Raw genomic sequence first — 27,461 nt, forward strand, 5'->3', positions numbered from 1 at the left:
CGAAAGCGCTTGGAAACTAGAAGGAAGGACTTACCACAAACAATAACCACTAAACTACAAGTGGTTAAACACTCTTCAGCTTATCAGGCAGTTAATCTATTCAATAGATTGCCATCCGATTTGAAGTCAGTCACTAAATTGAATTTGTTTAAAAATTGTCTCAAAACTTATTTGTTGAAGAAGGGCTTCTATTCTGTGGATGAGTTTTTGTCAGCTCAGAGTACAACATAGTATTATTAAGTAGTATTTTTTTTTCTTTCTGACATAATAGTTATTAATTAATTTAGACCAATTGACATATACTTTATTATTATTATTAATTATATTTTATTATAAGCCAATTATTGTTCAATTTGTTATTATGTTAGATAATTTGTAATACTTTAATTTCTAATTGTTATTTATAAATTGTAATTGTGATATAAGGTAAAATTCAAACGCAATGTATATTGTTTTATGAATAAATGACTATGACTGGGTACAGTCAGCAGCAGATATACCTGAGCGGGCAAGGTGTCCAAGAAAACATATACACTTCAATCGTCACAAAAATAAGGACATCTAAGTTGTCATTTTCACGTAGGCTTTCAGTTCGTTACATATATCTTAACTTATGAGTTTTCCTTTAACACATACACCCTTATTTAATCACAATGATAATAACGGTTAGAAAGTCAGTGGTAACAAACACTCAAATTCAAGCTGCTGTCATTAATACCTACACGCACTGCTAATCACGTACGTCAGCAGCCAGGGTGCCACCAGTTGCTAAGCAGTTGTTATTTCAATGGTATCTAAGCATCAACATTTTATCTGTTTAACTTTTAAAAAAATACTGTAGCAGTTACGAATTGACACCTCCTTTCTTAAAGAAGTATTTTATCGTCAAGTGTCAAACTTAGGCGACCATTCTTCCAAACCGTAGAGCATAATATGTTAATATATTTATTTAACCTGCTTATTGTACTAAACTAGTAGTTCGCCCCGAACTGAGAACTCGCGGTTAACCAAAAATTATATGTATAGCGATTGACTTTGTTGCACCTTCTTAGGTACTCGTATAGTGCGACATAAAATAATAGAAAATAAATGATGGCGCCACTTTCTACGTAACTGTCACATTTTTGACGTAAAATGCTTACACATGGCAACAATTTAGTATGGACATTTTTGAGTTCCATTTTATTTAATTTCTACTATTTTATGTCGCTCTATAGGCGGCAATGGATCAAAGATCGCGTGGAATTATTGCAAGGTCTGTGGAGCCCTTAACTAATAGATGTAATCAAAGAGTAGTATGTATAATATAGTTGGCCAAGCAGAATAGATCTTGTCAGTAGAAAAAATGTAGGCGCGAAGGGATATGGTCTCATAGAAAATTTGAGTTTCGCGCCTTTTTCTACTGACAAGATTTGCTTTTTTGCATCAATTTTGAAGCGCCGTTTACAAGTTTAACGTTAAGTAATATAGATGGCGCTATTTTTTCGAATAAAGGGCTTCATATACGGCTGTCCCTCCCCTGGATTTAAGCACCACCATAGAGATTAAAATAAACTGTATCTGTGCTAAGCCGAAATATTTCCTGTCAAATGTCAAATACTTTTATATTATGTTTATTCTATTTTATTTTTATCTTGCTAATTATTTCAAATTTGTAAATTTAAAAACGATATTATTAAAGTGTAAGTCGAGCACTTTCATTTGATACTAAACTCGACCATGTTTCTTGCAAAAAAATGACCAGAATAGCAAGACCTCTCACAAACAGCTTTTTGGCCTTCTAAGCTCTTCTAGCTCAATAACCCCTTGATCGGGCCTGCTCATAATTTAATGACTAAAATAGAATGCCTTGACTACACGTTTACCCAATTTCATTTAAATTAGAACAAATTTACTTAAGTTATTGAGTACCTATCAAACTATCTTCTGACAGTTCAGCTTAAAAACATCGAAATGCCGGGACGTGCCGCTAGCCAGCCGCGTGTTCAAAGTCGAATGTAAGAACTTCGCTTCGCTTCGCTTCGCTTCGCTCGCTCGTTCGAATATACTATACAGGGTGGCCCATTTAGATCGGTCAGTATGGGAAAATCTGAAACTATAAGATATACACCGATCTCTTCTTAGGAACCATGTCATCGATTTTAGTAACAAGAAAAACTGCATTCATACATTTAAATAAAAATGTACTCAGCTCGGGAATCGAACCCCGAACGTTTAGAAAAATCAAACTAAGACTATTTCTATTTAGATATCTATTGTGTAGGTCTTAAGCAGTAAATGTTACTATGAAACATGATATCTGAAATGAATACAATGCATTGTTTTCATATCCTTTAATTTATTTTAGTAAGTTTTCGAAAAGACCACCATTTTTTTCAATACATTTTACGTACATTTTTTTTAAATGTATGAATGCAGTTTTTCTTGTTACTAAAATCGATGACATGGTTCCTAAGAAGAGATCGGTGTATGTCTTATAGTTTTAGATTTTCCCATACTGACCGATCTAAATGGGCCACCCTGTATAGTACTAAAATACGATGCTCCGAATCGATCAAAGAACGAAGGAGAAAATAATTGAATTGAAACGTAACACGTTCAGTGTCCCAATCTGACATGTAAACCTTATGGCTTTGTAATAGAGGCTAGCCGTGTCCCCACGTGAAGAGCACGGGCAGTAAAGGTGTTAAACATATCCAACTATAACTCCTCTCTTTATTTTTTTGATTGGACTCATGATCCGCAAGAACGGTACCTCCTCTTCTATAGATGTATGCGATAAAAACAATATACGTAATATGCTAACTGTTGACCATAGGAATGACGGATTTGAGAGGATAGAGATAGAGATACGGAGTTATATATATCTTTGAACTTATTGTTAGTACAACTTAGCAGTAAACATCAAATGGCATTCCGCACAGGAGTAATCTAAGGAACGCCCACTGCGGGTTCAAACCTACAACGTCCTGTTAGAAAGTCGTACATACGCTACATGTGACATATCTTCAAGAATTATATAAACTAATGCGTTTACATAAAACCAGAAGACACAAATTAATAATAGACACGAAACCCAAAAAAAAAGTTGTAATCTCTAGGTGCGTGCACTGAGATTTGAACCCGCGGTCTCTGCTTTGAAAAGCAAACGCCTGTTACTGAGACCACAACGTGCCTTGACAATTGGCTCTAAATTCGGCTCCAGTTAGCTTTCGCTTTGTGTCATTTGTTTTGACGATTCTGCTAAAAGAAATAGTTTGCAGTAAGTTGACCGAGGGGCCCCTGTCAAATAGTTGTAGAGCAAAACGTGAGATAGATGTATGTGATGACAAGACTGTACTGCTTTCGATGATTGTCAAAACGCTTTACCTGAAATTAGCATGGCTATTTTTCATTCAATATTCGACCATACTTGTATGCTTTAAACGTCTATTTTTCCATATTGTTCAGATATATTTGACACGTTGACCGCTTAGATACCAGTGGTTTTTTGACAGCTAAGGTATCAATGACTTGTTGTAAGTGTAGAAATTAATGAATAGCGACTGTTAAGATATTTGTGACACATTGAGCGCTCACAAGTAATACTACCATGACAGTCAACAACTTTTTGACAGTTTAAACGTTTACCTCTCTTTGAGCACCTGGAGTGTATAGCGACTTCTGCTGCTGACTGTACCTGGCACACACTTTTTACACATCGAACAAAATTGTGTACATATTCCAGAAAATATTTTTAACTCCTTTTGCGTAAGAAACGATTATCAAACAAAAAAGGATTGCTTCAGGTGCTTAAGAGGTTATACAATATTAAAATAAAGTTCGTTAGTTACTTCGTTTTGTGTGGTATTGTTTAAGTATACCCATAAATTTAAGGAAAAATAATAATATATCAAATAAACCAGGAATCTATTCAGTTACTTGTATTAAATAACTAGTAGAAAAACAACTCCTTGCTATGCCTAACTGTTAATTATGTTGGTAATAATATCGAAATAAATAAAGCTTATAACCGATTGCTATTTATAACGCTACCTACCCCAATGTTATATTTTGCTAAACCCTCTGACCCCTAAATTCGAGACCAACACCCCATTTGCCATTTTTGCCAGCTGGCCTACTGTGATTTTATCTGCCCGCGAAATGGCTAGAAAACCTAATAGAAGTTATTTATGTGCCTCGCTTATCAGTAATGTGGCGAGGCGCGTGGCTGCTTATTCAATAAAAACAATTTAAAACCAAATTTTAGAATTAAAAATAATAATATAAATTATAATTTAAAACCACAGACCCATTATGCTGGCCTATTATCAGTGTAGAGATGAAAATATTTTAATTTAATTTAATGTGGACTCATTTATTTAATTTTAGCGCATATTTTTTATTTGAGACTGTTATTTTATTGTATTTATTTCGACTCCAATTTTGATATGGCTTGCCGGGTATATTTATGACTACGTTTCTAGATGAGGCAAATAAAAATTAAAAACGTGATAAATATTTTTTGTTAATACGAAGTAGCCATTAGAACGCTAGTGACATCATAATCTCAGATTCAAAAGCAACAAGGAATTTGACTCATCAAAACGAATTTCACTATTCATCTTCTGGCTCTGAGCCGGTTAGCAGAATATTAGTCCCACACAAAGACACACACACACACACACACACACACACACACACACCCTTTTAGAAAGGTAAATTTATATTTGGATTAAGTAATACATTCTTAAAACTTCCTTTCATATATAATCATTTATTTTATTTTAATATTACATACATAATTATGATAATACAAATATTTAAATTTTACCCCTTTTATTTTGTGCTCATTATATTTTATTGTTAAAAGTGAAAAACATTGAAGGCTAGAATATCTATGTGTATTATTTATTAAATTTTGATCCCGGGTATTAAATTTGGTCTCCCTCCTCTTTTCTTTCAACTCCATATCGATGTATCCGTTGACAACGTCGACACCTCGGTGCGTCATATTTGCAAAAATGCGGCCCTTCTCAAATGGGAACCCTGGCGGGATGGCCGCGGTGGGTATTGACATATTGTACATGTGGTAGTCGCCCTGGTGACAACGAGAAATGATTGGGGTAAGACATTAATAAGATAAGTACTCCTGGCACATAATATACATAAATTTATGAAGAAAAATTTGCTCGTTCTTTCCCAGGCAATGTGAGAGCACTGTTAAATAATAATTTAGGTTAATTTAGGACTGTGTATTCGATGGTATTTAAAGTCGCTATTGTACCTGATGATGCTATTGCATTGACGCCAAAAGATCCAGGTAGGTATGTTATATAGATAATATATATTATTTCTTGTTTAATTTCGCGTAAGAATTTTACCCCTATTTTGTTCCTTTTGCTGCAATACTACGCCTAATTCTAGGTAAAAAAACTTATCTAAATGGTAGTATTGCCTTCTCTTTGAGATTACCACCCGATAGTATAGTTGAATTTTTTTAAGCTGACCGTTTAGGTCTATGAGCTCCTTAGTCCTAAACGGTCAGCTTAAAACATTTCAACTATAACAACTAGTCTTATTTATTTTGAAACTCGGTCGCCCGGCCATATCCAAAATCCAAATGCGCCTGCCTCGCATATGTGCTTCCACATTTTAAGGCGATCACCAAATAGAAAAGGAGTACTATTTTCTACTTATCATTACTGTAGTGTCCTGTTGGTCATCCTAAATACCGTTGGGCAGATAGAGTGGAGGCAGATCTCCGTGAGCTCGGCGACGGCGAAAGCTGGCGGAATACCGCTCTGGACCGATCAAAGTGGCGTGCTTTTGTGTTGGAGGCCAAGACTCATTTTGGGTCATTGCGCCAACCAAGTAAGTATTACTGTAGTGAATGAAAACTGTATCTACCGGTGGATAAGGACAGGGTTCTGCTAGTTTGCCCTGCTTCATGGCGGCGCCGAAGAACGAATCTTTGTGGATGAGGCTGCACCAGTTGAAGTGCATCTCCACAAAGCTGCGCCTGTACTCGTTACTCAGGAACTGGTAGATGTAAAAATCCACCTATAAACAAGGATTTTCATGTTTAAAAGATACATAGGTTTGAAAAACAAAACATCACACTGGGTCAAAACTTAATTATTAACCTAACTACGTAATCATAACATAAAATGTACCTACTCCACACTTACAATTAGCTTATCGGTAAAGAAAGATATAGTGAGGAGATCAGCCTAATCTCAACATGTTATAGTTTACAATCTTTAGTAAAAAATAATAACAAAGCTGACATTGATATCTTAAGAATGGAAAGATTAGTTGGATTTTACTGCAACCAGAGGCAGATACTTTCCTTGGAGTTGTCATTAAAAGGTACCAGCGTCTGATAGTGTATGTCGACGTAGTATATAGGGCTGCGGCGATTCTTCCTGACCGACGTGAAGTTAACAAATGAAAGATATTGCGGGTTGAAATACGAAACTGTGGGGTGCTCTGTTACTATAAAAAAAGTTCGCTGAAAATTTAAAAGTAGATCAATTAATTATATCAAAGGTATTTAAATGAAAGTAGACAACCACATCTCCATAAAAAAACGTAATTTATATTTTAACCTGTGGATACTGTCATTGTAGAAAATATTTTGACTCAATTTGATGTACCTATGTTAACCACAAGATAGACTTTTTAATTTTAATGGGAGTTGTGAGCTTCCAAAAAAAAAATATAATTATAATTACCTATGACTTTTGCTCCTAACCCTTTCAATAATCAAAAAATCGACACCATCAAACATCTGTGTTTAAATATACATTAAATTGTGTAAAAATATTGAGCTTAATGTTAATATCCGGAGAAAAAAAGGGGACTACGTATGTATGAAAAAGCGGTCGTCCACTATGAAGAACTACGAGGAATTAATTGCTAAGCAGAAGAATAACAAGAACGATAGAAAATAAAATAAAGTATGACTTGGTTACTCCATCGACAAGAGATATATTATTTTTACCTCATGATTAATGTCTACCTCGTTTTTTTTACATTAGAAAATATTACAGGATCTTGAAGTGTCTCTTTATAGAAAAACGCTTACAAAAAAGTAAGTAACTATTACTTATGAAACCAAAATAATGTAAATGAACATAATTATATAATGCTTTTAAATTCTTGCATACCTATATTTGCTGAGACTCATTTCTGAAACGCGTTATTCATTAAAAAACACGTCAAGATCGCTTAGGTTCCTTCTTTCTAATGCTAAAAAAAGCAAAGTATAACCTGTTATATAAATTTTGTTATCTTTTACATATTTTAATTTTTAACAAGCAGAAACGTCTGCGAACGATGCTCGATGCTATTAAACTTAGAATAAATTTAAAAGTAGAAAAAATACTGTCCTGGGTGAGACTCGAACTCATGGCCTCTGGATTCTTGTACATACAAACTTACCTTTGTTTTCGACGGTAATACGTATAGTAATATTATTAAAAATAAATGAATTCCGCGCATGATTCGAACAACGGATGCAGATGCAATGACTTTGTTTTTTTTACTTTTCGTAATGTTATACAATTACCATGAATAATAAGAACCCACGGAAATTAAAATATAGTTATCTGAAATCACATCTGAAATTAATCGCACAAAACACAACACATTTTGTCGGTAAGTGTACCCATTTTATTTTTTAGTCGATGATTAAGAAAATGACATTTGTATAGCGATTGTCATTTCCTTAATTTTTGGAGTGACCTTTGCCGAAGCACTACAGCCGCGATTAATGAAGTTCATTCCGTCATTTAGAATTTGGCAGCAATAACGACGCTGCAACAGTAAAGGCCAGGCCACACCGGCTGCGTGTGCGTAGACGTGCACGTGCGCGTGCGCTAAAACGCACGCACGCACACGTCACGCAAACGGTGTGTCGTCTCTCATAAGGAACTGTATATTACAACGCGCACTTCTACGGACACGGACTCGGGGTGCACAATTGCACATGCCTTAAAGCAGCTGCAGGTGATATTCGATCTCTTTTACTGAAAACGTTACTCTGCAACATTGACGCTGACACGGCTGATGTCACTGATGATAAAATGAGTAATAGATTGAAAGTTTTTATCCTGACAGTAAAGGATGACTCACGCTAGACCGGGCCGGAGCTTCCGGCGCTTCGTTTTCTATGGAAAGCACCACGTGGTTATCACGTGATCACCGATCAAAATAATGGTAATCATAAAACGAAAGATGCATACGGCCATTTAATGGAAACTTATCTTGCTTTTTTTCGAATTAAGGTCGTAATTTTAACGATTCTTCAGAATCTGCAATAATCTCAATAATCATAAATTTTGAGATGTGTCCATATAGTAGGCAGCATACGAAGTGATGATGATGCTGTTCTTTAGTATTTTAGATACCGTCAACTACTTCAAAATTGCCTACCTTGCCAAACATTGCTTGGCTTGAAAAAACATTGAAATCTCTCATAGCTGTGTATGTCGTAGTCCTCTTAATGGCCACCCTCATCCCATAAAAAAAATTAAATACCTACCTATAGGGAGTGATTTGGTAGAGTACCTACCTACCACTGTTTTTCATGCCCAGCAATATTTGACATGGTTACGCAATTTTAAGGCAGTTGACGGTTGGTATAGTCAGACCGTAAACATCAGTCTGCAGCGATTTTGATAGCCCACGCAGTGAAAGTGTCATTTTAAACGTCAGAGTTCTATGAAATTATGACGTATACAATAACACTTACACTGCGTGGGCTATCAAATCCGCTGCAGACTTTGTTTGGTGCGAATATAGATCTTAATAGGATTAAATAACAAATCATCAAAATTTCCTTTAGTGTAAAATTATTTATAATATTACAAATATTTCCATTTTACCCCAACCTTTTGTGTTCATTTATTTATTATTACGTATTACATAATTTGTGTGTTATTCCACTTTGACCCCGAAAAAGTATTAAATTTGGTCCCTCCTCCTTTTTTCCTTCAACTCCATATCTATGTATCCGTTGAGAACGTCCACTCCAAAGTGCGTCATATTTGCAAAAATGCGGCCCTTCTCAAATGGGAACCCTGGCGGGATGGCCGTGGTGGGAATTGTCATGTTGTACATGTGGTAGTCGCTCTGGAGACAACAAGAAGTGATTAGGAGTTAGATACTAGATAAGTAAGACACAACGTTGGTGGCAAATAAGCATAGGTACTGCTCGCCTGTGGTGATAAACGGTCACCATAGCTGCCAAAGCGGCAGACCGGGCTCTGTGGCGTACCTTGGGAGAGGCCTATGTCCAGCAGTGGACTGCCACGGGCTGATGATGATTATGATGATGATAGCCTATGGGTGCTCGAAACTCTAGGGACTCAAGCACGTTACACGCGAGCTGCCATTATAACGTAGGTTTATTCCTTATACAAAAAGGGCTCGTATTTCGTAGGCAACAGGAGACCATCGTCTAAAATTTTACCTACCGGTGGATAAGGGCATGGCGCCGCTAGCTTGCCCTGCCTCATCGAGGCGCCAAAGAAGTGATCCTTGTGTATCAGGCTGCACCACTTGAAGTGCATCTCCACGAAGCTGCGTTTATACTCGTTGCTCAGAAACTGGTAGATGTAAAAGTCAATCTGTATTACGATTTAAGTAAGTATTAAAAGTGTGGTAGTAGTGGTAGTGTGTGTGGTAGCCGTTTAAGAAGAGTAACGCTCTTAAGGTAGATGTCGCTATGGTCCCCTTGACCCATCTATACATATAATAAAGCTGAAGACGGTCGAAAGTCTGTACATGGAAGATATTTGAAAAAAAGTTGGCTGGGGATACTTAGAATCGATAACAGAACACGTTCCAAAAGTTTTTAGAATTTTTGTCTGTTTGTCTGTTTATCTGTTTATCTGTTTGTCTGTTTATTTGAACGCGCATCACGTGAAAACGGCTGAACGGATTTTGATGAAAACTTTACTAATCTGTCGAGAAAATCCCCAGCCAGGTTATAGGCTATAAACATTCAACCCCTAAAAGGGGGGGTAGCCACAACACTCGATTGACTTAAGTTTGCCCCTGAATCTTATGGCGCTACTTAGGAAGGAGGGGCAAACTTTTTTCAAATATGGGCTACCACTATTGAGTACCCAGGTAAACTAACAGATGGAGCTGAATTTAATACGTTGTGACATGAATAAGCCACCGAGCAAAAGATTTTGCCAAATTAACTCTAAGTTTAGAAGACACGGATATCAACAAAAATAATTGAATAATTATGTTGATTTAATAAATTAATAATATATCGAAAAATGTTCGCGCTCGCTTCGCTCGCGTTTTCAATAACTTTCTAAGATATGGCGACTGCAGCAGCATTACTCTGTTGCAACGTTGCTGCTGCAGCACTGTCAATTTTCGTGATAAAATGATGTGACTGACTTCCATGCTAAAAGTAAAAATGTACAACTGTCTAACTGTCTATCAAATTGGGTTTTTATATCGAAAAATTTTCGCGCTCGCTTCGCTCGCGTTTTCTATTACTTTCTAAGATATGGCGACTGCAGCAGCATTACTATGTTGCAACGTTAGTGCTGTAGCACTGTCAATTTTCGTGATAAAATGATGTGACTGATTTCCATACTAAAAGTAAAAATGTACAACTGTCTATCAAATTGCGTTTTTATATCGAAAAATTTTTGCGCTCGCTTCGCTCGCTTTTTCAATAACTTTCTAAGATATGGCGACTGCAGCAGCATTACTCTGTTGCAACGTTATTGCTGTAGCACTGTCAATTTTCGTGATAAAATGATGTGACTGATTTCCATACTAAAAGTAAAAATGTACAACTGTCTATCAAATTGCGTTTTTATATCAAAACATTTTCGCGCTCGCTTCGCTCGCGTTTTCGATAACTTTCTAAGAAATGGCGACTGCAGCAGCATTACTCTGTTGCAACGTTACTGCTGTAGCACTGTCAATTTTCGTGATAAAATGATGAGACTGATTTCCATACTAAAAGTAAAAATGTACAACTGCCTATCAAATTGCGTTTTTATATCGAAAATTTTTCGCGCTCGCTTCGCTCGCGTTTTCAATAACTTTCTAAGAAATGGCGACTGCAGCAGCATTACTCTGTTGCAACGTTACTGCTGTAGCACTATCAATTTTCGTGATAAAATGATGTGACTGATTTCCATACTAAAAGTAAAAATGTACAACTGTCTATCAAATTGCGTTTTTATATCGAAAAATTTTTGCGCTCGCTTCGCTCGCTTTTTCAATAACTTTCTAAGATATGGCGACTGCAGCAGCATTACTCTGTTGCAACGTTATTGCTGTAGCACTGTCAATTTTCGTGATAAAATGATGTGACTGATTTCCATACTAAAAGTAAAAATGTACAACTGTCTATCAAATTGCGTTTTTATATCAAAACATTTTCGCGCTCGCTTCGCTCGCGTTTTCGATAACTTTCTAAGAAATGGCGACTGCAGCAGCATTACTCTGTTGCAACGTTACTGCTGTAGCACTGTCAATTTTCGTGATAAAATGATGAGACTGATTTCCATACTAAAAGTAAAAATGTACAACTGCCTATCAAATTGCGTTTTTATATCGAAAATTTTTCGCGCTCGCTTCGCTCGCGTTTTCAATAACTTTCTAAGAAATGGCGACTGCAGCAGCATTACTCTGTTGCAACGTTACTGCTGTAGCACTATCAATTTTCGTGATAAAATGATGTGACTGATTTCCATACTAAAAGTAAAGATGTACAACTGTCTATCAAATTGCCTATTTATACTAAAAAAATTTCGCGCTCGCTTCGCTCGCATTTTCGATCACTTTCTAAGATATGGTGACTGCAGCAGCATTACTCTGTTGCAACGTTACTGCTGCAGCACTGTCAATTGTCGTGATAAAATGATGTGATTAATTTCCATTCTCAGCTGTAATGCGGCAATGAACGTCACTCAATTTACCAAAAAAATTCAATGTAATCTTAATGACCCTAAGGGAGAGGGGGCACCATGGTCTAGAAATGCTTAGGGCATCAAAATATCTTAATCCGGCACGGGTCGTTTGCGGAGTCTAATGATTTGGGACTCGCATTTTATACGCATTACCGAAAACAATCGAATCATTCCCGAAAATCTCGCAACGCATTGAGGTTACAAGGGGCACGTGTCTTCCTCAGGAGTCTGAAGAAGACCACGGTGAGTGGCGGTCTAGCCAGGCAGGCCGCTTCGCTTTCGCTCGCGCGGGTATACCTTACGGCTTACTGTATCGTCCGATATACACCTACTACCTACTCTGTCGTTTAAATCACGTGTAAAATTTGAATAAGGGCGAAAAAACTATTGACTTTGGAGTGTAGTTTTATTTAGTGGTACCTAATTGTAAAATATTTTATCTGGACTACAGTCCTCTAGCATATCCATCTGTCAACTTTACCTACTTCAAGTTCCGCCTCCAGGGGTGAGGGAGAGAAATTAGGATTAGAAATTAGCCGCTTACTGACACAGACCGAATTCTACGCGGGCGGAGCCGCGGGCACAGCTAGTACCTAATATGGTGCATGGTATAATAATATACTCCGCCTGGTACTCTATTCCGAGATTCGCGTATGACCTAACTGACACGGGCCGACGTCATCATGCTGTTTACAGGTTCTCAAACTTTAAAATGTGGGAGAATTTTAACCAACGGTGAAAATTATTTTAACGGCATTAATTTTAAGTTATTCATGTAGAAACATAGTAAAATAAAACAATTCTAATATATTGAATTAAACTTTATTTATCTATACAAGACAAACGTTTGAAAAACTAATTCACAGTTACACATTAATTACCAAGCTTACGACGTGAAAAGTTTGGAAAACACTGCGACTGCTGACACTGAGCGAGAAGGAAATAACAATTAACACGCGTTCGACAAGGATGACGATCAGGGCATGAAGTTATCTAGATCCGAATTGTCAAATGTGACAGCGCTATCCTGTGTTGCCAGTAATGTAAACGGAATTACCCGAACGTCTGAAATTTCTTTCGTGAATCGGAAGATAATGCTAACGAATAATTAAAAATGACGTGTTATTGTAAAATCTAAGATAAAATACATATAAATGAAAATTATAAAATTATAAAGAAATATTTTAACTTATTAACCATAGGTATAATGTACCCATGTAACATGTTATGTTGAAATAAAGTGGCAATGTTATTGTGACGTAGGCCCGTGTCACTCTGGGAATAGAAGACCATGTTTTATTAGACCATGATATGGTGGAAAGATTTGCTGGCTATGGATGAGGTCTTGGTGGATCAGATGGCAGAGCGCTGGAGTATCGATCCAGAGGCCGAGTTTGAAGTCTCACCCAAGACAGTAATTTTTCCACTTTTAAATTTATTCTAAGCTTAAGTGTTAAAATATGTATGAGATGTTGAAGATGATGAGTTTGCGATCCTTGATAAAAAAATTAAACGGCAACTTTCGGAATAAGAGATCATGTGCCAAAACATTGCATAAAATACTATGGCCCAGTTAAATTAAGGGTTTCACCTCGGAATGAGAGATAAGCTGGAAACTCGTATACACCTTTGTTATGAGCTTATGACGTATTAATTAAAAGTCATCGCATATATCGTTTGCGCGTCGGAAGTTATTCAAGGTCAACTGTCATAAAAATCTGTTTTTCGAGGATATCAAATTTTTTTATAGCTCCAATGATGTTTACATGTAGTTAAGAATTGTAGAACATAAAATTTGCGACAAGTTAGGTATCAAACATTTGTTCATGCAATTAGCCATTTTCAAGATATACGGCATGGAAGGCGCGGCGGCCAGACAAATGCACTATGATGCAAGGTTCGCTGGTAATGTCTGTGAATAGAATAGAATAGAATAGTTTTTTATTCGTAAACACACAGACAACAGACATACATTGAAAAAACATAGTGAAAAATAAAGTGTCACGAAATGGTCCCATCTCAGCACCATACGTTCTATAACGTTTTTTAACCGTTAACATGACACTTTTGGGTCATACATAGATTTTAAAATAAAAGCTGCCCCTCCTGTGGACATTAGAACAGTTTGTGGTGTGCATAATATCAAATGATTTTATGACATATTTTAACACTAGCTGTGCCCGCGGCTCCGCCCGCGTAGAATTCGGTCTGTGTCAGTAAGCGGCTAATTTCTAATCCTAATTTCTCTCCCTCACCCCTGGAGGCGGAACTTGAAGTAGGTAAAGTTGACAGATGGATATGCTAGAGGACTGTAGTCCAGATAAAATATTTTACAATTAGGTACCACTAAATAAAACTACACTCCAAAGTCAATAGTTTTTTCGCCCTTATTCAAATTTTACACGTGATTTAAACGACAGAGTAGGTAGTAGGTGTATATCGGACGATACAGTAAGCCGTAAGGTATACCCGCGCGAGCGAAAGCGAAGCGGCCTGCCTGGCTAGACCGCCACTCACCGTGGTCTTCTTCAGACTCCTGAGGAAGACACGTGCCCCTTGTAACCTCAATGCGTTGCGAGATTTTCGGGAATGATTCGATTGTTTTCGGTAATGCGTATAAAATGCGAGTCCCAAATCATTAGACTCCGCAAACGACCCGTGCCGGATTAAGATATTTTGATGCCTTAAGCATTTCTAGACCATGGTGCCCCCTCTCCCTTAGGGTCATTAAGATTACATTGAATTTTTTTGGTAAATTGAGTGACGTTCATTGCCGCATTACAGCTGAGAATGGAAATTAATCACATCATTTTATCACGACAATTGACAGTGCTGCAGCAGTAACGTTGCAACAGAGTAATGCTGCTGCAGTCACCATATCTTAGAAAGTGATCGAAAATGCGAGCGAAGCGAGCGCGAAATTTTTTTAGTATAAATAGGCAATTTGATAGACAGTTGTACATCTTTACTTTTAGTATGGAAATCAGTCACATCATTTTATCACGAAAATTGATAGTGCTACAGCAGTAACGTTGCAACAGAGTAATGCTGCTGCAGTCGCCATTTCTTAGAAAGTTATTGAAAACGCGAGCGAAGCGAGCGCGAAAAATGTTCGATATAAAAACGCAATTTGATAGGCAGTTGTACATTTTTACTTTTAGTATGGAAATCAGTCTCATCATTTTATCACGAAAATTGACAGTGCTACAGCAGTAACGTTGCAACAGAGTAATGCTGCTGCAGTCGCCATTTCTTAGAAAGTTATCGAAAACGCGAGCGAAGCGAGCGCGAAAATGTTTTGATATAAAAACGCAATTTGATAGACAGTTGTACATTTTTACTTTTAGTATGGAAATCAGTCACATCATTTTATCACGAAAATTTACAGTGCTACAGCAATAACGTTGCAACAGAGTAATGCTGCTGCAGTCGCCATATCTTAGAAAGTTATTGAAAAAGCGAGCGAAGCGAGCGCAAAAATTTTTCGATATAAAAACGCAATTTGATAGACAGTTGTACATTTTTACTTTTAGTATGGAAATCAGTCACATCATTTTATCACGAAAATTGATAGTGCTACAGCAGTAACGTTGCAACAGAGTAATGCTGCTGCAGTCGCCATTTCTTAGAAAGTTATTGAAAACGCGAGCGAAGCGAGCGCGAAAAATTTTCGATATAAAAACGCAATTTGATAGGCAGTTGTACATTTTTACTTTTAGTATGGAAATCAGTCTCATCATTTTATCACGAAAATTGACAGTGCTACAGCAGTAACGTTGCAACAGAGTAATGCTGCTGCAGTCGCCATTTCTTAGAAAGTTATCGAAAACGCGAGCGAAGCGAGCGCGAAAATGTTTTGATATAAAAACGCAATTTGATAGACAGTTGTACATTTTTACTTTTAGTATGGAAATCAGTCACATCATTTTATCACGAAAATTGACAGTGCTACAGCAATAACGTTGCTACAGAGTAATGCTGCTGCAGTCGCCATATCTTAGAAAGTTATTGAAAAAGCGAGCGAAGCGAGCGCAAAAATTTTTCGATATAAAAACGCAATTTGATAGACAGTTGTACATTTTTACTTTTAGTATGGAAATCAGTCACATCATTTTATCACGAAAATTGACAGTGCTACAGCACTAACGTTGCAACATAGTAATGCTGCTGCAGTCGCCATATCTTAGAAAGTAATAGAAAACGCGAGCGAAGCGAGCGCGAAAATTTTTCGATATAAAAACCCAATTTGATAGACAGTTAGACAGTTGTACATTTTTACTTTTAGCATGGAAGTCAGTCACATCATTTTATCACGAAAATTGACAGTGCTGCAGCAGCAACGTTGCAACAGAGTAATGCTGCTGCAGTCGCCATATCTTAGAAAGTTATTGAAAACGCGAGCGAAGCGAGCGCGAACATTTTTCGATATATTATTAATTTATTAAATCAACATAATTATTCAATTATTTTTGTTGATATCCGTGTCTTCTAAACTTAGAGTTAATTTGGCAAAATCTTTTGCTCGGTGGCTTATTCATGTCACAACGTATTAAATTCAGCTCCATCTGTTAGTTTACCTGGGTACTCAATAGTGGTAGCCCATATTTGAAAAAAGTTTGCCCCTCCTTCCTAAGTAGCGCCATAAGATTCAGGGGCAAACTTAAGTCAATCGAGTGTTGTGGCTACCCCCCCTTTTAGGGGTTGAATGTTTATAGCCTATAACCTGGCCGGGGATTTTCTCGACAGATTAGTAAAGTTTTCATCAAAATCCGTTCAGCCGTTTTCACGTGATGCGCGTTCAAATAAACAGACAAACAGATAAACAGATAAACAGACAAACAGACAAAAATTCTAAAAACTTTTGGAACGTGTTCTGTTATCGATTCTAAGTATCCCCAGCCAACTTTTTTTCAAATATCTTCCATGTACAGACTTTCGACCGTCTTCAGCTTTATTATATGTATAGATAAAAATTTATTCAGATCTATTCAGGTTTAATCATCAGGAAATTAATCTTTAGAGCCTTTAACTTTTAGTATTTCAACAGGAAAGAGGTAGATATTAAGTACTAATAATACAAGAAAAAGTTTTCACAAGCATTTTTATTTAACTCCGGATGTTCGTATGTAGCTAGGAAACTTACGGCTACAAAATTTGCTAACCATTTCTCGGCTACTTTTTGTTACAATCGTCTAGAAGAGAAGTCATGACCGAAAGAAAAAACAAAAACGAGATTACAAAAACCGGACAAGTGCGAGTCGGATTCGCCCACCGAGGGCTCCGTACTTTTTAGTATTTGTTGTTATAGCGGCAACAGAAATACATCATCTGTGAAAATTTCAACTGTCTATCACGGTTCGTGAGATACAGCCTGATGACAGACGGACAGACGGACGGACGGACGGACAGCGGAGTCTTAGTAATAGGGTCCCGTTTTACCCTTTGGGTACGGAACCCTAAAAACCAAATTACGGTTCAATTATTTTCATTTTCATCATTTTCTTTATGATCTATTGTCAAATCTGGGTCAAATGCACCTTCTTTATCGGGGTCGCTTTGATTATCATGAAAGCGGCTGATCCCATGAAAAAATGTTTGATACCTAACTTGTCTCAAATTGTATGATCTACAACTCTTACTTATATGTAAATAGCATTGGAGCTATAGAAATCTTGATATTCGCGAAAAACCGATTTTCATGATCTTTGACCTTGAATAACTTCCGACGAGCACACGATATATGCGATGACTTTCAAGAGAACCTTTAATAACAAAGGTGTATACTAGTTTCCAGCTTATTATCTCTCATTTCTAGGTTGACCCCCTTTTTAGGCTTAAAATGACTGAAATGTGGACCTGGATTTCTTTCTTAAACTACAACCAAAAGAATGCAAAGATATCGTATATATGAAACTAGACCTTTCCTTGAAATTGTGAGCCAATTGACCTAACTCCAACAAGGATAAGTTTATGATCCTTGGTAAAAATAATAACAAAGCAGACATTGATTGCTACGAGGCCATCTGGTGGTCTAGCATGAGTTGCGTTCTCGCGCGCGAGTCCATACTTGAAGTCGCGCTAGATGTATGGAGTCGCGCGCGAAAACGCAGCTGATGCTAGCAGGTCTGGTCTGGAGTATAGTAGGTAGTAAGTATCTACTTTCCTTGAAGTTGTCGTCAAGAGCTACCAGAGTCTGTATGTGTATGTCGACGTAGTATAAAGGACTCCGGCGGTTCTTCCTAACCGACGTGAAGTTACCAAATGAAATATATTTCGGGTTGAGATATGATATCGTTGGTCGCTCTGTTACTATATAGAAAGTTTTCTGAAATTGAGAACGTTCATAATTATGTATTATTTCAATGACTGATATAATAATTACTGAAGTAAATAAAATTAAGAAAATAATTGGTAAGTAAAAGAAAAACAAGAACGATGAATATAGAAGGAACGATTGATATAATGCTACATAACTGCTTATTTAAACATTATTATTATATATTATGTAGAAGGAAATAGTGGAACAAATAATGAAGCTGAAGGCCGATAAAAAGTAAGAAAGATTTATTTTTTAATCAGATTTTTATTGAAGCTTTGGACACTCTAGGTGAACATGTCAGCCTCATCTACTAGGTAACAAAATTGATAAAAAGGCAGTTGTGTCGTAGTTAGGGAATGCAAATCGGTTATTTTCGGTTATTTTTTGTATGGAAATTATCGGTTATTAACCGAAACCGCGGTTATTTCCATACAAAAAATAACCGATTTGCATTCCCTAGTCGTAGTAATAATTACTTACTATACTGTACTAACAAGAGATAATTTTTCACTTTAAAGACTTTCGGTTAGCTAAAATTGAGTGATGTTCACCGCCGCATTACTGCCGCGATTATGACATTCATTCCGTCACTAATTTTGTCAAGGAGATTGACAGATACAGCGGCGGCAACGACGATGCCGCAACAGTGATTCAGCTGCAGTTGACATCCGAACGTCAGCTTAAGGGTAACACTAACATTCCATTTCTGACCGCAGCTGCACTACTGGTACTGAACGCGTCGGTGTTATTGTCAATTTCCATAGTAAAATGAACAGTAGTGCAGCTGTCGTTGGAAATGGACTGTCACGTATTCACAGTTAACCAGGTTTATTATCACAAAAGTGTTCCATATTTACTTTTTTTCGAAAATCCATCAACTTTTGGGTTATTTCTACTCAGAATCATGAGGACTATCGAATTAAAAAGAAAAAATGTGTCCCAAAAAAAATCCGTTTTATAACACATTTTGGATGGACCGTTACAAAACTGACACCCGAATTTTTTTCTTTGTCTCATTGAATAGATAGTAGGGGAGACCGAGGTGAGTTGTGACAGATGAGAGTTGTGACTGTTGGGAAAGACCTATCACTTGTTGGCAAAGATTTACAACGCAGTTAAACCAATATTACAAATTTATTCAGACTTTATTTGAGTACTGTTATTGATCGACTGACAAATCTAAAGGTAAACAAGCATTTCATGGAACGGTTGCTATCCAAATACAAAATTTGACTAGGTTCTAGCTATGGCCAGTACTGTGGAACCTTAAAGTAGGCGCAACTACAAATATCACATTAACAATATTTCAATACGCCCCTTTAATGTGCATATTCTAAATAAATGGTAACACAATAAAACATACAAACAAATCAAAGTGATATCAAAGAACAACTATTACAAAAATAAACAGTTAACAAGTAATGCCCAAACCACGCATACACTTATAGTGCTTTTCTCTAGGCAAAGCCTTCGTTAATATGTCGGCAAGCATTGAGTCGGTCGGTAAGTACTTTAACTCAATACTCTTATTGTCCTTTAATACACTTCGTACAAAGTGGTACCTTATGTCAATGTGTTTACTCCGAGAATGGAACATTGGATCGCTCGCAAGACAAATCGCCCCCTGATTATCTACATGTAAAGATAATGGTGCAAACTTACGTAACCCAATTTCAGTAAGCAAACTGTTCAAGTAAACCGCTTCCTTCATTGACGAGGCCAAGCTTACGTACTCCGATTCACAGGACGAGGTGCTGACACATTTCTGCTTCTGTGACTTCCAGGACACGCATCCATCTCCTAACATGAAAACATAACCGGAATAAGAACGCCTATCTATCATACACCCTCCCCAATCAGCATCCGAGTAACCATGCAATGATTTACCTGTCTTTTTGTAAACAAGCCCATATTGTTTTGTGTGCTTTAGGTATCGCAGCACACGCTTTGCAGCGTTCCAGCATTCCTCATTAGGGCAATCCAAGAATTGACTCAATACAGCCACCGTATTCGTAATGTCGGGTCTCGTTCCCGTAGAGAGGTACATCAACGAACCTATAATTTCACGATAAGGATACTGTTCACTTTCACTGCACTTACTCACAGGTTTTTCTATCTTTTGCTTAACTTCCATAGGCGTAGATATCGGTTTACTTTTATCCATATTAAATTTAATTAATAAATCATCAATATATTTTTCTTGTGACAATTTCATTCCTTTGTCACATCTGTCAAACTCTATGCCTAACATATATTTCGCAATGCCATAATCTTTCAATTCAAACTTAGTGGCCAGTTCCTTTTTGAAATCTTCTATGCATTCACCTCTTTGCGAAGCGACGAGAATGTCATCCACGTAAACTAATACAAAGAGTTTAGTTTGCGAATCTATATTTTTGAAATAAAGGCACGGCTCATTTAAAGATGCTTGCAATCCCATGCATTTCAGCTGCTCGTCCAGTCTGATGTTCCACTGTCGACCAGCTTGTTTAAGCCCGTACAGCGACCTTTTGAGCCTGCACACACTGCCTCCAGACCTCAGGTCGCATAACATCTTGCTAGCTCTTTCATGCAAAACTGAACCTGGCTGCTCCAATCGTGTTAGATCTTGCAAACACTCATCTAGGAGATCTGGCACCTTCATATATATCTCCTCTTCTAATGATCCATTTAAATACGCCGTATTAATGTCCAACTGATGAATTTCAAGATCTAGTTCCACTGCAAGTGCGACTAATAATCTTACCGAGTCAAGCCTAGCGACTGGCGCAAAGGTTTTCTGGTAATCGACGCCGTAACGTTGGCTAAAACCTTTCGCAACTAGTCTGGCTTTCTTCTTCTCAGTTTTGTCGACATTCAATTTCGTTGTCAATATGTAACGGCAACCAACAACATTTCGACCCATAGGTTTCTTGACAACATCGAAAGTATCGTTCTTGATTAAACTTTTAACTTCTGAAATTATTGCATCTTTCCATCCTTTTCGCTCATTACCGGATAAGGCCTCCTTTAGGGTTATTTCGGCGACTCCAACGAAATCCTCACAGTCTGCATACTCGTCATTGATGAATGAGTCTACTGATGAGTTATCAGTCGACTCAACGCCTTCTTCCAAGGGAACTTGTGGTTCCAATGGAACCTGTGGCTCTACGTCAACCATGTTGTATATCTTCCGTGGACGTCCAACATGACCTCGTTCCAGTCGCGGTCGCCCTGGACCTCTCTTTACTATCCTCCCCCCATCAACATGAACGTCGTCTTGATGATGATCATATTGAGATGGTTCGGCGACAGTGTCTGGATCGTCTGTCATTTGGCGGGCTTCGACGGGAACATCATCTCCTCCCTCGGGCTCTGGATCACGACCACTCGATGACTCAATGCACTCATCCTCGTGATTGGAGATATGTATGACCGGATTTCCACTAGTTTGAGTCGGATGGAATTCTACATCTACCGATAAAGGTTGATTTTGAATATTTACCGATTCTCCCTTATCTATTTCGAAGGGGTCAATCTTCAGGTTCACGTTTTCTTTATCTTCACTTTTTGCTTCGTGAAATTTCACATCTCTTGACATGATAACTTGTCGTTGTTTCGGTATCCATACTCTGTAACCCTTGTGATCTCTAGGATAGCCTACAAAGATTCCTTCCAGACTTCTTGGTGCAAACTTATCTTTCCCGGTTGACTTGTCCAAGACGTGTACCTTAGATCCAAACTTATGTAAGTAGTCTAACTTGACAGGTCGCTCAAACCATTTCTCAAAAGGGATCTCACCTTCAAGACTTCTGGTTGGACAACGGTTTCTTACGTGGCAAGCTGTCGCTACAGCATCTGCCCAGAAACCCGGGGAAAGTCCTGATGAAATCAGCATACATCTTGCCATTTCTACCAAAGTTCTGTTCTTCCTTTCGGCTACCGAGTTCTGCTGAGGTACTCCAGGAATTGTCAGTTGTCTTGCTATTCCTTCTTTCTTCAGGAACTCGTCGAAATCTCGATTACAGTATTCGCCTCCGTTATCTGTATGGAGATAAGTTATTTTACGTCCGAATAGGTTCTCGATGTGATTTTTATATACCTTGAATGTAGTGAAGACTTCACTTTTCTTGCTAAGAAAATATACTTCACACCATCTCGTATGATCGTCGATAAAGGTTACGAAATATTTCGCTCCATTTATTGACGTATGCTGCATGGGTCCTACGACGTCAGAATGGATGATTCTTAACTTTTCATCGCATGGCCCACTCGACCTAGAAAAGAGTAACCTACTCATTTTTCCTTTCGCGCAAATATCACAATCATACAACTCAGTTACATCTGTCATCTTTAAGTTCATGCCAGATTTGTTTAAGACTCGGACAAGATCTTTCGCATTTAAGTGACCTAAACGCTCATGCCACGACCATACGTCAAACTTTCGCTCAGAAATCGCTGACACTCCTTCACAATGTTCCTCAACGTAATAAAGGTTACCTTTACGATTCGCGACAAGTTTAGTGTTACCATAGCTATCTTGAACACAAGCTATGTTTTTCTTGAACGTAACGCTATACCCTTGATCAGTAATTTTAGCTACTGAAATTAGGTTACATCGCAAATCCGGAACGAATAGAGTATTAGGCAGTTGCACTTCAGTTTTAGAATCATTATCACATGAAGAAAATCTTACTGTCCCCTTACCTTGTACGTTTGTGCTCGAATTCGTCGCTAAATTTAGCTTACCGGACAACGGTAGTAATGTAGTACCAAATTTATCCGCATCGTTGCACAAATGTGACGTACACCCACTGTCGACGATCCAATCTCCATTCTCGTTGCAAACAGCATTAACATCTGAAACACAATTGAATGTTACAAAATTGGAATCAACATTTTGTAAGTCACTTGAGTTCGACACATACTTTGCACTATCTATACGTTGTTCTTTCTTCTTTTGTGTACACTCGGAAGCTTTATGTCCATGCTGGTGACATTTGAAACATTTGTACTTAAATTTCGAATTAGCCGGCTCATCACATGCGTGTTGACGTTGCTCTGTACCACTCTTTGGCTTAGAAGACCTCTTTCCTTTCACAAGAAGTGCCTTGTCTACACTTTCTTTTCGATTTCTGGAATGTTCCTCTTCTAATATCTTAATTTTCAATGCGTCTGGTTTTGGCAACTCATCTCGAGATTCTATGGCACATCTGAAATTGTCAAAACTGGACGGCAAACTATACAAGAGCATTATAGACGTCAAGTCATCATTCATTTTTATATCCATGTCCGCTAATTGGCTTACTACATCGAAAAATCTCATGACATGTTCTCTCAAGTCACCATCTTCATCCAATTTACGCAGTAACAACTCTTTCAACAGCGTAGCCTTTTTCGCAGGCCCCTTGGAAGCATAAATGTTCTTTAACTTTAGCCATACCTCGCGCGAAGTCGTGCATCCTCTCACATGTCGCAATTCGCTTGGTGTTATGGATAAAATTAGGTCGGACTTAGCTTTAGAATCTGCTGTTTCCCATTTAGCTGCTTCGGCTGCTTCAGTTGGTTTCTCTGGTTTCTCGATACTTCCATTAACGTATCCCCATCCGTCGTTTTTTATTAACACTGCTTCTACTTGGATCTTCCATGTTTCGTAGTTGTTATCGTTGAGTTGATCAATTCTAACAGTAGTACTACTCATTTTCGCTGAAAAAATCTTTCTAATACCGTTAACACTATTCTCGATCACTGATCGTGCGTAGGCTACATAACCATTGTTGGGAAAGACCTATCACTTGTTGGCAAAGATTTACAACGCAGTTAAACCAATATTACAAATTTATTCAGACTTTATTTGAGTACTGTTATTGATCGACTGACAAATCTAAAGGTAAACAAGCATTTCATGGAACGGTTGCTATCCAAATACAAAATTTGACTAGGTTCTAGCTATGGCCAGTACTGTGGAACCTTAAAGTAGGCGCAACTACAAATATCACATTAACAATATTTCAAACATCGTCGATTTTTTGGAATGTACTAACTAGAAACTAGGTTGCAACAGTGTGCGTTTGTTAGCTCGAACCTTTAACTAACAAACGCGCGCTATTGCGACCTAGTTTCTAGTTAATAGATTCCAAAAAATCGACGATGTCACAACTCTCCTCGGTCTCCCCTACCTACTCGTGATTCTGAGTCTCAATAACCCAAAAAATGTTTTTTCGAACAAAAGGAATTGGTACTATTTTTTCTGAAAACCCCCATTTACCTATGACTTGTTTAAAGTACCGTACAGTATCTAGAAGGTCTTATTTTTTTTTAAATTATTTACATACCTTCGGTTCTGAAGGAAATACATATAGAACCATTATTAAAAAGAAGTGAATTCCACGCATGATTCAAACAACGAATTTAGATTGACTGACCGAATTTGTTACTTTCTGGCAAAGTTAAACAAGTCCCATCAGTAATAAGTACGGAAGCATAAATTGAATTTATGTTTATCTGAAATTTATCGCACATAGTCTAAAATTTTGGCGTTGAGCGATGTTACCTTTTATCCCGTTCCTGTATATAAAAAAAACCGGACAAGTGCGAGTCGGACTCGACCACCGAGGGTTCCGTACTTTTTAGTATTTGTTGTTATAGCGGCAACATAAATACATCATCTGTGAAAATTTCAACTGCCTAGCTATCACGGTTCATGAGATACAGCCTGGTGACAGACGGACGGACGGACGGACCGACGGACGGACAGCGGAGTCTTAGTAATAGGGTCCCGTTTTTACCCTTTGGGTACGGAACCCTAAAAATGATCAAACCGCCAAGAGGACAAAATGATAACATAAATAAAATAATTACTATATTTTCATGCACTGGTAATCACGACGATGACATAAATTATCTAATCTACAAAGTTATTATATTGAAAAATTCCATCATAGATAATATAATTTTGAGATAGGTACTTAAATGTTAAATTTTATCATGATAATACGATCAAGACAGGTATCATCACTGTACTAGTAAATAACCATAGTAATTTCTACATATAATATAGAACTTAATTGAAATATAGTAGGCAAAAAAATTGTATGTATTTGTATTTGTGTTGAATAGGATTGTTACAATCAAGTAGGTACACATAATAGCTATGTCATCTTGTGTAACGTAATATACAATTACCGTTACGTTACACTAGTACATACGTACCTACACAGGTTTATGACATACATGTGCTTACATATACATTATTTTTTCAGTTTATATTAACGATTCCCAAACTTTTTATATCCAGCACTTTTTGTGTACCTATTGGCTTGTGTGTTCTTTGGCAATAATGACCTATGCTCTTGCGATATTGTACGGGGTTAAACATTCCAGTGTTAGCTAATTACCTCGAAAAATATTCTAGGCGAATTTCAAACAAAAAACAAATATTCGCTTTATTTTCACCATTTAAATATCAACGAAAACGTAACGAATAATCAATTTTTCAAAATTACAACACATTTATTACCTTCAGAGCTCGGGCATTATCCTGCCAAGCTTCCTCGACTCAACAATAGTCATAACACAAAATAGGTCATCGTAATAGATTTGGCTCAAAGACGCAACGGGGCACCGCCGATTATCTCACTAAAGGGCTGTTATTTGTCTTGTGTAAGACGGATTGTGTTCGGCAAAGAAAACAATTTAATGGAATATTCTGCGGTGGTCGACCACTCACTTAAGCGTAACTCGAGAGCCGCTTGATGGGCACCGTGTTTGTACAGGAACCTGATATTACGACCAGCTAAAGCTTTGTCTTCATTTGCTTTTGGTACTACTGAATTCGCTTGACCGAAAATTGAGAGGGTTTTAAGAGGCACGTTTTAGTTCAGTTCTGTATCTGTAGAGGAACATTCCGTTTGTGTTAATAAACACGTGCGATACACGTGTATGTCATGCCGGTCTTTTGACATTTGGCAAATATTGTCCTACTTTCAGTATTTGAAGCGATAACAAAACGTCTATTACACACTGTACACAGATCGAAATAGAAAATAAGATTGATTTCAATGGTATATTCAGTGTAGGTAGGCTATGACAAAATAGTAACTGTCGATATAGTAATTTCACTAAAATAATCATTATTTATTTGGCTGCTAAGTTAATAAACAAATTTTAATATTTTCAAGACGTATGTCATTTGTTTGAAAAAGAATAAACCTAACGTGTACCTACTCCGCAGTTCCACACACGAACTTCAAGCAATTGTAGGGGAGCCACGTTAATCCTTTATCTTTGGTTTATGGTTTATTGTGTGCGACACACACGGCGCGATTCGGGAAATGAATTAGAGATTCACTAGATATGAAATAGTAAAGATATGTGACGGTCCACGGCAAAAGGTACCTTATGGCGGCCGCAATAATATTGGAGCAGCGTTAATAATAGCGTAAGCGCCAACCGCCATAAGGTACCTTTTGCCGTGGTACATCACATATCTTTACTATTTCATATGTAGCGAATCTCTAATTCATTTCCCGAATCGCGCCGACATTCCCGCAGTTCTTCTTATTTTATGATTTAGGAGACAAATCAGGCAAACGAGGAGGCGAATCTATAAACTATTACCATTGCCTATGGATATGGACACCCGGAACACCAAAGGAATGGTAAGTGCGTTGCCGGCTTTTATAATGGGAGTATGCTGTTAATGAAATCTAGTTTAGTTAATGGTAGTTCTCGCTTCCTCAGCCCGAAAATGCTCAGAAATCGTGATAGGGCTGTAAATGTGTAAAATCGCACCAAAAAAATGTACATAAGTGACCGTTGTCACAGTTATCTTTTGTTCTTGCTGTACTCAAACTTAATTATCGAAGCCCTTTCTTTTGTACACCGACGCCACTTGCAACCCGAGACTGCACTTGACAAAGTAAACTCGTTAATTACAAATTAAGAAGCAAAAACGGTAGAAAAGAGATAAAAGAATCGCCCCTTTAATGTAGGCACTCCTATAGGTATTTGCCTTGGACATAACGTCGTATTTATTCGAATATATACCTCACATAATATCTGCATTTTAGTGGAGAATGTAATTAATGCCAGTGACGAAAAAATAAGAAATAATCATGACAAAAACTTTGAAAATTTTGACTGTTTCCATTTCCCCCGTGAACTCCAATTGGGTATCCCATATGGTTTCCGATAAATAGAGATGGCAATGTTTTTGATATCATCCA

At 37.5% G+C, this 27,461-nt stretch overlaps 1 long non-coding RNA gene across 1 annotated transcript in view; it reads right to left on the minus strand.

Moving 5' to 3' along the window:
- Positions 1-3,589: 3,589 nt before the first annotated feature.
- LOC134794404 (uncharacterized) overlaps positions 3,590-27,461 on the minus strand; it is a 216,811-nt gene continuing 192,939 nt past the window's right edge. Inside the window, exon 3 of the long non-coding RNA XR_010144667.1 lies at positions 3,590-3,679. This is a non-coding gene — a long non-coding RNA (uncharacterized LOC134794404). The remainder of the gene's footprint in view (positions 3,680-27,461) is intronic.

The sequence above is a fragment of the Cydia splendana genome, chromosome 10 (genome assembly GCF_910591565.1).
Source record: "Cydia splendana chromosome 10, ilCydSple1.2, whole genome shotgun sequence".
Classification (NCBI taxonomy): Eukaryota; Metazoa; Arthropoda; class Insecta; order Lepidoptera; family Tortricidae; genus Cydia; species Cydia splendana.